Here is a 10,219-nt window from a genome sequence, read left to right as displayed (position 1 = left end):
CAGGACAGGGTACAGATACCCCGCGGCACTTAGGGCCAAACATAGCTTTTAATTATTTTAGTAACTTTTTAACCAAACGCTATAACTAAAAGCTACTAAAAGAGTTTTAGTCTTCTCTAGCAACTCTGGAGTTACTAAAAGTGACTAAACCGTTTAGTAGCTACTAAAGTTTAATAGCTCGAACCAAACACCCCCTTAGGCCCTGTTCGCTTGAATCAATCTAAAATATTTTTCTTTCACGACAAAATAGCTTAAGCCGAATTATCAGTCCACTTTAATATCAGCCGAACAGCTACTATTTTTTCTCGGCTGCTGCCCTGAATGGATAAAGATCGGATTCTTTCCTGCCGCGCGGGACCCACGATGTCAGCGCCCGCGTCCGTAACGTATAGGACGAGCTGGTTTGAAAACTCCAAATCGTCTCCCTCTGCAGAGGGACTGAGCTAGCCGTTAGTTAGCGCATCTGAGTTGAATCGGGTTAGCAGCTAAATTATTCCCTCCTTTTTCTGTTCTTCTGCCAATGTACTAGTACCTGCAACGCTTATATAGAGCGCGGTACCATCGCTTTCCCCGCTAGCAGAACCAGAAACCAAGAAAAAACTCGCTCAAAAGTTCGAGCTCCTCCTATAGGTAGGAGCGGCTGCATTGGGCTAGGTACACTAGATTCTAGCTAGAGTTAGCTACTAGCTAGTTGCACTAGCCATGGGTGTGCGGAGCTGCTGCCGCGCCGGCGTCCATTGCAGAAGGAAGCAACAGCAAGTTGGGGGCTTGCTCGTGCTGCACTTGCCGCTGGCGGCGGCGGCGGTGCCGGCGCGCGGGTAGCGATCGGACGGCGTGGTGATCGCACAGGCGGACCTGCAGGGGCTGCAGGCCATCCGCCAGGCGCTGGTGGACCCACGCGGGTTCCTGGCCGGCTGGAACGGCACGGGCCTGGACGCCTGCTCCGGCGGCTGGGCGGGGATCAAGTGCGCGCAGGGCAAGGTCGTGGCCATCCAGCTCCCCTTCAAGGGTCTCGCCGGCGCGCTCTCCGACAAGGTCGGCCAGCTCACCGCGCTCCGGAGGTTCAGCTTCCACGACAACATCATCGGGGGCCAGGTGCCCGCCGCGCTCGGCTTCCTCCGCGAGCTCCGCGGCGTCTACCTCCACAACAACCGCTTCGCCGGCGCCGTGCCCCCGGCACTCGGCGGCTGCGCGCTCCTTCAGACGCTCGACCTCAGCGGCAACTTCCTCTCGGGGAGTATCCCTTCCACTCTGGCCAATGCCACTCGGCTCTATAGGATCAACCTCGCGTACAACAACCTATCCGGTGTCGTGCCGACCAGCCTCACTTCCCTCCCGTTCCTCGAATCCCTTCAGCTCAACAACAATAATCTCAGCGGTGTGATTCCGCCCACCATTGGCAATCTCAGATTGCTCCACGATCTTTCTCTCGCTAGCAATTTGATCAGTGGAAGCTGTTAGGATCGAAATGTGTATACCTCTGTGTGTAAACCGTAGATCCGGGTAGGCTCCTCGCCTTTTCAGTAGATGCACCGCAGCCGGTGCCGTGGTGTAGAAGACGTCCAGCGCCAGCGAGATGAAGTCCAGTGACGCCGGCGGTATCCTGTAGGGCGAGGCAGAGGTGGCGGGCTCATCCCGTCGCTGGCAGCACGGTCTTTAGATCGGATTAGGGTTACTGTAGGCGTGAGTGGCGGCTCACGGCGAACCTCGTAGTCCGAGCTCTCACCCCCACCTTCCTTTTATGTGTGCTGTACGACAGGGGCCCACCAACCGGATTAGGGTTGGGCTCCCCCGATCAGGGAGCAGAGATAAGGGCCCAATAGGCCGTTGGGCCTATTGGTAGAGATCAACTAACATTCTCCTCCTTGATCTCATTCCATCTTTTACTTTCATATCATTTACTTTTGTTCATTCCATTACAGATTAGCTCATAGAGCATGTCTCATCGTCACGGTCCATTGCCGATAGACTTAACAGCTACAACTCACTACTCTGTTCTGAAATAGATACTTATCTTTGGGCCTTCTTTTGTCCAGGAATATTTTAGGCTTTTCCTTAAACGCAAGCTAGCTACATGTTCTCTGAACACCATGTCCTCTGAACATGTTGGGTGGTAAGCCTTTTGTAAGCGGATCCGCGAGCATCCTTTCTGTTCTTATATGCTCAAGACTTATGACTTGATCCCGGACTTTATCTTTCACAACATAATACTCTATGTCAATGTGTTTGGCAGCACCACTTGACTTATGTTGTGAGCATCCTGTACTGCCAGATTATAATCGCAGTATTACTTTAGTGGTTTATAGATGTCGTCAACCACCTTCAAACCGGGTATGAACTTCTTTAGTTAGTTCACCTGCTCGTTGCCTCATATCACGCTACAAACTGTCATACATTGTGGACGATGTAGTGACGGTTTGCTTTTGCTTTGAGCTTTTCCATGAAATAGCTCTCCTTTGCGAGATGATAGAAAATCCACGTCTGGATATGCATTCACTCTCGCATAATCAGAATCTGAATATCCCACCATGTGGAGTGAATCAGATCTTCTATATGTCATCATGAGGCCTTTTGTTCCTTGCAAATAATGCAAGACTTTCTTTACTAATTTCAGTGTTCTATTCCAGAATTGCTCTGGAATCTGCCAAGTAAAACCCGGTAACAAATGCCAAGTCAGGGCGCGTACATACTTGAGCATGTTGCAAGCTTCCGACAGCTGAAGCATATGGAACCACTTTTACTTTATCGATTGAGCTCATATTGGTTCCTGGGGCATTTAAAATCCCTATATCTGTCGCCCTTGACTATAGGAGCAGGTGAGGGACTACATTTGTGCATACTGAATTTCTTTAAGATCTTTTCCATGTATGCCTTTTGTGACAGTCCTTATACCCTTTTTCTTCTATCTTGGTGAAACTCGATCCCTAGAACGAACGAAGCTTTACCAAGATCTTTCATATCAAATTTCTTTGTCTCCAGTAGTAGACTGACATCACTACTAGCAAGTAAGATATCATCTATATACAGGACAAGGAAGATAAACTTCTCATTCTTAAACTTTGTATTGACACAATTATCCTCTACATTCTCTTCAAACCCAAAATGCCTTATTGTCTGATCAAACTTCAAGTACCACCGTTTTGAAGCTTGCTTTAATCTATAAATGGATTTCTTTAGGCGACATCCCATTCGTTCTTTTCCTTCCATGACAAAACCTTTCGGTTGTGCCATGTAAACATTTTCCTCCAAGTCTCTGTTGAGAAATGCCGTCTTTGCATCCATCTGATGTAATTCTCAATCGTAATGTGCCACTAATACCATTATGATTCTGAAGGAAACTTTACATGAGACTGGAGAAAAGGTCTCATTGTAATCAATCCCTTCTCTTTGCATAAAGTCTTTTGCCACAAGTCACACTTTATATGTCTCTATATTCCCTTGAGAGTCATGTTTAGTCTTGTAGACCCATTTATAGCCTACTGTTTTGACTCTTTTAGGAATTATTTCCAAGTCCCAAACTTTATTAGCATTCAATGATTTCATTTCATCTTCCATGGCCTCAAGCCACTATGATGACTGATCACTACTCATGGCTTCTTCAAACGAGGCGGGATCATCCTCCATTTGAAATTCCTTAGTGTTATACACTTCATAATCAGCAGAAATAGCTGATTTTCTAACTCTTTGAGACCTTCTAGGGGCCTCCATATTTGGCACATCTACTGTTTGAGGCTGTTGTTGCTCCCCCTCATGTGTGGCAATAGGTTCTATAGGATCCTGAAGAACATGTTTCTCATTTTCATTTATTGTTACCACAGATGGAATAACAACAGGTGCTGACACTATAGTATCTTGCACTGTCGGTGCAGCGACAGCATGTAGTGAGAAAATTGGCTTATGAATTATTGGAGTGGGCGCATACACCCGTTTCACTTCAAGGACAATTTCTCGAGCTACCATGCTCCCCCTTATCTTTTCATCCTCTAGGAAAACAGCGTGTCTCGTTTCCACAAACTTTGTATGTCACTCTAGATAGTAGAAACGAAAACTTTTTGACTTTTCTTTGTAGCCAATGAAATGGCAACTTACTATTTTGGGATCTAGTTTCCCAATATTTGGGTTAAATACTTTAGCCTCAGCAGGGCTCCCCCACACACTCAAGTGTTTAGTGAGAGTACTCTTTCTGTCCACAACTCATACGGTGTTTTGGGCACCGACTTTCTTGACACTTTATTGAGAATATGAATGGCCGTTTTCAACGCCTCCATCCACAGGCTCAACTGTAAGGTGAAGTAACTTATCATACTGTCCACCATATCCATCAGGGTGCTATTGATTCTTTTAGCTACTCTATTCTGCTGAGATTCACCCGGTATAGAATACTGGGCTACTATCCTATTCTTTTAGGGTATGCCGACCGCAGTACTCCCCTACGGTCAGACCTGACTATCTTAATCTTTAATATCTTGAATTTATCCAGTACATCTTTTCTTTCTTTGATTGGATAAATATAGCCATAATGGGAGTACTCATATGTGAATGTTATGAACGAATCATTACCATCCACACTCTTTACAGGAAACTGACCACAAATGTCTGTGTGAATAATCCGTTTGTCATCTTTCTTAATCTTCTTTATATACTTTTCTTTTATGCATTCTCTGCATTGTTCTTAATCTGAGAGCTCTAATGGAGGAAGAATATCATTCTTGACTTGTCTTTCTATTCTCCCCCTCGAAATATGGCATAAACGATAGGGCCATAATTTCGACAACGCATCGTGAGCTCTCTTATGTCACCATTTCCAGAGTAACACTCTGTCACCAGCTGCTTTATCAGTTGGGTAGCATATGTCTTTGAAGTGCCAGTGAACTGACTCTTTATTCTATCGAGGTACTCGATGACCGTGTCACACTCTGAGATTGAGCCCACAATTGTAAGCTCAATCATGTTCTTTATCATAGCCAAACTTTTTCTTGTTGGTAGTGATTCATTTCCTATGCCCAAGGAGTCATAGGATATCTTTTGGGATTCAAAATCCCTCTCTTTAGTTGCCCAAGTGGCACACTACCCAGTCCACCTTAAACAAGATGAAAACCAGGTCAGAACTTTTCTTAACATAAAAATAACATCATTTGCATGCCTTGATTCCAACGTTGGTCAAAATCAAAACATACAACTATTCTTATACACTAATTCTACATCACCGTTGGGCAGAAATAGAATTAATGCATAAACTGTTAACTTTCACAATTGTTCTTACACACTAATTCTACATCACCGTTGGACAGAAATAGAATTAATGCATAAATCATTAAAATTACGATATTGTTATTAACAACATTGGTCAGAAAATAACAACATCATAATCCATGACAAATATCTTTTTCTCCAATTAAATACCACTTTGGTTCAAAATAACTGGAGAATCAATAATTTCTTTAGTAGCAGAAAACTCACTTTTCTCCAATTAAATACAACGTTGGTTCAAAATAACTGGATAATAAACAACTTCTTTAGCTGTGGAAAACTCTCTTTTCTTGAATTTTACCCACAGGGAAAATTGATTTTCCTATTTTCTTTAATCCATTAATCATTTTCCAGGAAATAAATATTTACTGGAAAAACTTTCTTTTTCTCCAGTTAAATATCATGTCGGTTCAAAACACTGGAGAATGTACTTTTTCTTTAGCAGCGGAAAAAACTTTCAATCAATTTCTTGAATTTTACCCACAGGTAAAATACCTTTTTCTATTTTTCTTTTGAGCCAATTTGTATTTTCAATTTTCCAGGAAAAAGAAAAAACCGAAACTGGGCTCTTGCTTTTCCTGTGTCGGCCCAAAATGGCAAGGCGGCCCACGGCCCACGCCCGCGTGGGCGCTTCCCACGCTCTCCCCCGCGCCCAGGCCGCAACCTGGGCCTGGGCCGGGAATTCGGCCTGGCGCGCGCAGCCGCCTGGGCTGAAAGCCAGCCCGCTCGATCTGAGCCGTCCGATGGGGATCGACGGCTGCGCGTCGATTTCGCGCAGTTAAAAAAAACCCCGACGCCGCGCGCCCGGGGAAAACCCTAGCTTCATTCGCCCCATGCCCTTCTCTCTCTTCGCTCGCCGCTCTCTCTTCTCTCTTCCTCAGCGCAGCCGCAGCCACCGAGAGGACACCGAGCGGGAGTGAGCAGCGAGCCACGGCGCCGTCGCCGGCCCCCTCGCCGGCGCGCGTGCTCCCCGATGGGTGAGCACGCCGCCGTCGAGTGGCCTGGCCGCGGCGCCCCCTTGACCGAGCCCGGCGAGCAACTGCCCCCGCTCGGCACTTCTTCTCCCGCGCCGGCGAAGGGACGGTTCGCCCGATGATTAGGGTTTGGATTTTTCTCTTTTTTTTTCTCTGATTTGCTGTTCTTCCTTTTCTTTTCTTTGACATCTGAATCGATCTAGGGTTAGGTTCTTCTCTTCTTTGGATTTTTCTTTTCTTTTCCTTTTCGGAGTTCATCCGAATGGTTTTCATCTTTTTTCTTTCTCCATGCGAGTTAGGGTTAGGTTCGGTTGAACCCATCTTTTCCTCTTTGTTCTTTTCTTTTCGCTTGAATTTCCCGAACAGATTATCCCCGTTCTAGGGTTAGGGTTTCGGCTCTGTGAGCCTAGGGCCCTATTTCTTCTTTGATCCGAATGGATCTAGGGTTAGGGTTCGTGTGCCGACCCCTCTCTTCTTTTTCCTTTTCTGTTTTCCTTTCTTTCTTCTCGGATTGAACCGATTAGTGATGGGGATTCGTTCTAGGGTTAGGGTTCTTGAGATCCTAATCCTCTTTCTTTACTGCTTCTCTGATCCGAACGCGGATCTGTTCTTTCTCCCCGCGCGGTGGCAGTGGTGACCGGGTTCCAGTGACATCCGCCACCCCCGGTCCCTTTTCTTTGCTTTTACCCGATTAGGGTTAGGAATACACACTTGTAACCTGCTCTGATACCATTGTTAGGATCGAAATATGTATACCTCTGTGTGTAAACCGTAGATCCGGGTAGGCTCCTCGTCTTTTCAGTAGATGCACCGCAGCCGGTGCCGTGGTGTAGAAGACGTCCAGCGCCAGCGAGATGAAGTCCAGTGACGCCGGCGGTATCCTGTAGGGCGAGGCAGAGGTGGCGGGCTCATCCCGTCGCTGGCAGCACGGTCTTTAGATCGGATTAGGGTTAATGTTGGCGTGAGTGGCGGCTCACGGCGAACCTCGTAGTCCGAGCTCTCACCCCCACCTTCCTTTTATGTGAGCTGTGCGACAGGAGCCCACCAACCGGATTAGGGTTGAGTTCCCCCGATCAGGGAGCAGAGATAAGGGCGGTAGAGATCAACTAACAGAAGCATCCCGGATGGGATTGGCAACGCCACAAAGCTCGGAAAGCTTGATCTCTCTGACAATCTTTTAGGTGGTAGCCTCCCTGAGTCACTCTGCAGCCTCACTTTGTTAGTAGAGCTCAATCTCGATGGCAATGACATCGGAGGACACATCCCGGCATGCTTTGACGAGCTTAAGAATCTGACCAAGCTGTCCCTGAGCAGGAATGTCCTCGATGGCGAAATCCCAGCGACCATCGGGAACCTTTCGGCACTGTCACTGTTCGACGTGTCAGAGAACAACCTCACCGGAGAAATTCCTGCCTCCTTGAGCGGCCTTGTCAATCTCAGTTCTTTCAATGTGTCCTACAACAATCTCTCGGGGCCTGTGCCTGCAGCTCTATCCAACAAGTTCAATTCTAGCTCGTTCCTTGGAAACCTTCAGCTCTGTGGGTTCAATGGCTCTGCCATTTGCACTTCCGCTTCATCCCCACTGACGGCGCCGTCTCCTCCAGTGCCTTTGTCGGAGCGGCGAACCCGGAAGCTCAACAAAAGGGAGCTCATCATTGCAGTGGCAGGCATCCTCCTGCTCTTTTTTCTCCTGTTCTGCTGCGTCTTCATCTTCTGGAGGAAAGACAAGAAGGAAAGCTCGCCCCCCAAGAAGGGCGCCAAGGAGGCGACCACGAAGACTGTCGGGAAGGCAGGCTCAGGCATTGACACCGGTGGGGACGGCGGCGGCAAGTTGGTCCACTTCGACGGGCCGCTCTCGTTCACGGCGGACGATCTGCTGTGCGCGACCGCAGAGATCCTGGGGAAGAGCACGTACGGGACGGTGTACAAGGCAACCATGGAGGACGGCAGCTACGTCGCGGTGAAGCGGCTCCGGGAGAAGATCGCCAAGAGCCAGAAGGAGTTCGAGCTTGAAGTGAACGCGCTCGGCAAGCTTCGGCACCCCAACCTCCTCGCCCTCAGGGCCTATTACTTGGGACCCAAGGGCGAGAAGCTTCTGGTGTTCGACTACATGCCGAAGGGCAACCTTGCCTCTTTCCTCCATGGTAAGCTCACTTGCTCAGTGCAATTTCCAAAGCTCGGATTCTCTTTAGCTATCTATTTGCTTCTTTTTTGTGCTTAACAAAACTTCACCATGTGTATTATCGCAGCTCGTGCACCGGACAGCAGCCCGTTGGACTGGCCGACGAGGATGAACATCGCGATGGACCTGGCGCGGGGATTGCACCACCTACACACCGACGCCAACATGGTGCACGGCAACATCACCAGCAACAACATCCTCCTGGACGAAGGCAACGACGCCAAGATCGCCGACTGCGGCCTGTCGCACCTCATGAGCGCGGCGGCCAACTCCAGCGTGATCGCTGCCGCGGGCGCGCTCGGCTACCGCGCGCCGGAGCTCTCCAAGCTGAAGAAGGCCAACACCAAGACCGACATCTACAGCCTCGGGGTGGTCATGCTCGAGCTCCTGACTAGCAAGTCGCCCGGGGACACGACCAACGGCCTCGACCTGCCGCAGTGGGTGGCCTCGGTCGTCGAGGAGGAGTGGACCAACGAGGTGTTCGACCTGGAGCTCATGAAGGACGCGGACGCGGGCTCAGAGACCGGCGAGGAGCTGGTGAAGACGCTGAAACTGGCACTGCATTGTGTCGATCCTTCGCCACCAGCGAGGCCCGAGGCACAGCAGGTGCTGCGGCAGCTTGAGCAGATCAAGCCCTCAGTAGCTGTCTCTGCCGCCTCGTCCTTCACCGGTGAGCCGAGCCATACTACCGCGACCGCCACCAGTGTCACGGACGAGACGAAATCTACATTTACAGAGTAGTCAGCCTCTTGCAGACTGAAATTTACAGTTCTCAGTTACTTCAGGTTCTTAATAAGTAGACTTCAGAGTCTACCCGTTTTTTCAGTCTGTACAGTACAGGTGTAGGGGGTAGGAGAATTTTGGTTGCGATGTGATTCTTTAATTCCTGAATTCGTTTGTACCTGCCAGAAGCACTCCATGTTATCAGAAGATAATTTGGGAGTGGTGGCTTCTGATTAAGTTTCAATTGAACCTTTGGTGCTTTAAAAAATTTTCATTTAAGGGGTCGTTTGGATCCTTTTATTTGGAGGAATTGAAATCTACTTAATAAATAAGACTATTTGGCTTGAAATTTGATAATTTCACCGCTTTCTAAAGTTCATGTATAAACCTTTCAAATTCATAGGGTGGAACATGGAAATTTATTCTATAGATCTTTTTTCTTTAAACAATTAATTCTATAGATCACCATTCCACTTTGTAACTTATAACACATTCTTCAACTCGGTCCCCTACGGTACAAATGCAACACATGAGTATCTCTCTTGTATAGACAACAATAATAAACAACTATAATCTATATACAATCATATTAGCTTAATTAATATGTGTTGAAATTATGATTATTAAAATAATTTCAATTCCGAGGATTGAAACGGGCCAGAAATGTCCAATTTTGGGTTGTTTGGTTTTTAGCTATAATTTACCACAATTAACCTTAAGCAAATGTGGCAAGGCATAAAAAGTGTAGCTAGAAAATTTGGAGCTATACTTTGGCATGCCTAAGATTGCTATACTTTTTTACTCAACGACACAGAGTCCAAAAAATTCTTATCTAAATTTAGTTGCTAATCAAATACTTACCGACATAAGGTGAAGTGTGGTAAGATGTAGCTAGCAACCAAACATATAATGACAAACTTGAGTTTTTAATAAGTAGACTTCAGAGTCTATCCGTTTTCAGCCTGTTCGTTTCGTCGTAAACGATCGTGGATTATTTACTGCTGGCTGGTTTGGTGTGAGAGAAAAATATTGTTCCAGCTTATAATCCACGATCGTATACGAGCAAGCGAACAGGCTCTTTATCAGTCTA

The 10,219-nt window shown here is 47.3% G+C and overlaps 1 pseudogene; it reads left to right on the top strand.

The window, feature by feature from the left end:
- The first annotated feature begins 702 nt into the window (after window positions 1-702).
- LOC136540104 (probable leucine-rich repeat receptor-like protein kinase IMK3) lies at window positions 703-9,302 on the top strand (annotated as a pseudogene).
- The last annotated feature ends 917 nt before the right edge of the window (window positions 9,303-10,219 follow it).

The sequence above is a fragment of the Miscanthus floridulus genome, chromosome 2 (assembly GCF_019320115.1).
Source record: "Miscanthus floridulus cultivar M001 chromosome 2, ASM1932011v1, whole genome shotgun sequence".
In the NCBI taxonomy this organism is placed as follows: domain Eukaryota; kingdom Viridiplantae; phylum Streptophyta; class Magnoliopsida; order Poales; family Poaceae; genus Miscanthus; species Miscanthus floridulus.
The sequence above is the reverse complement of the archived record's forward strand: the minus strand, read 5'-3'. Positions and strand labels throughout refer to the sequence as shown.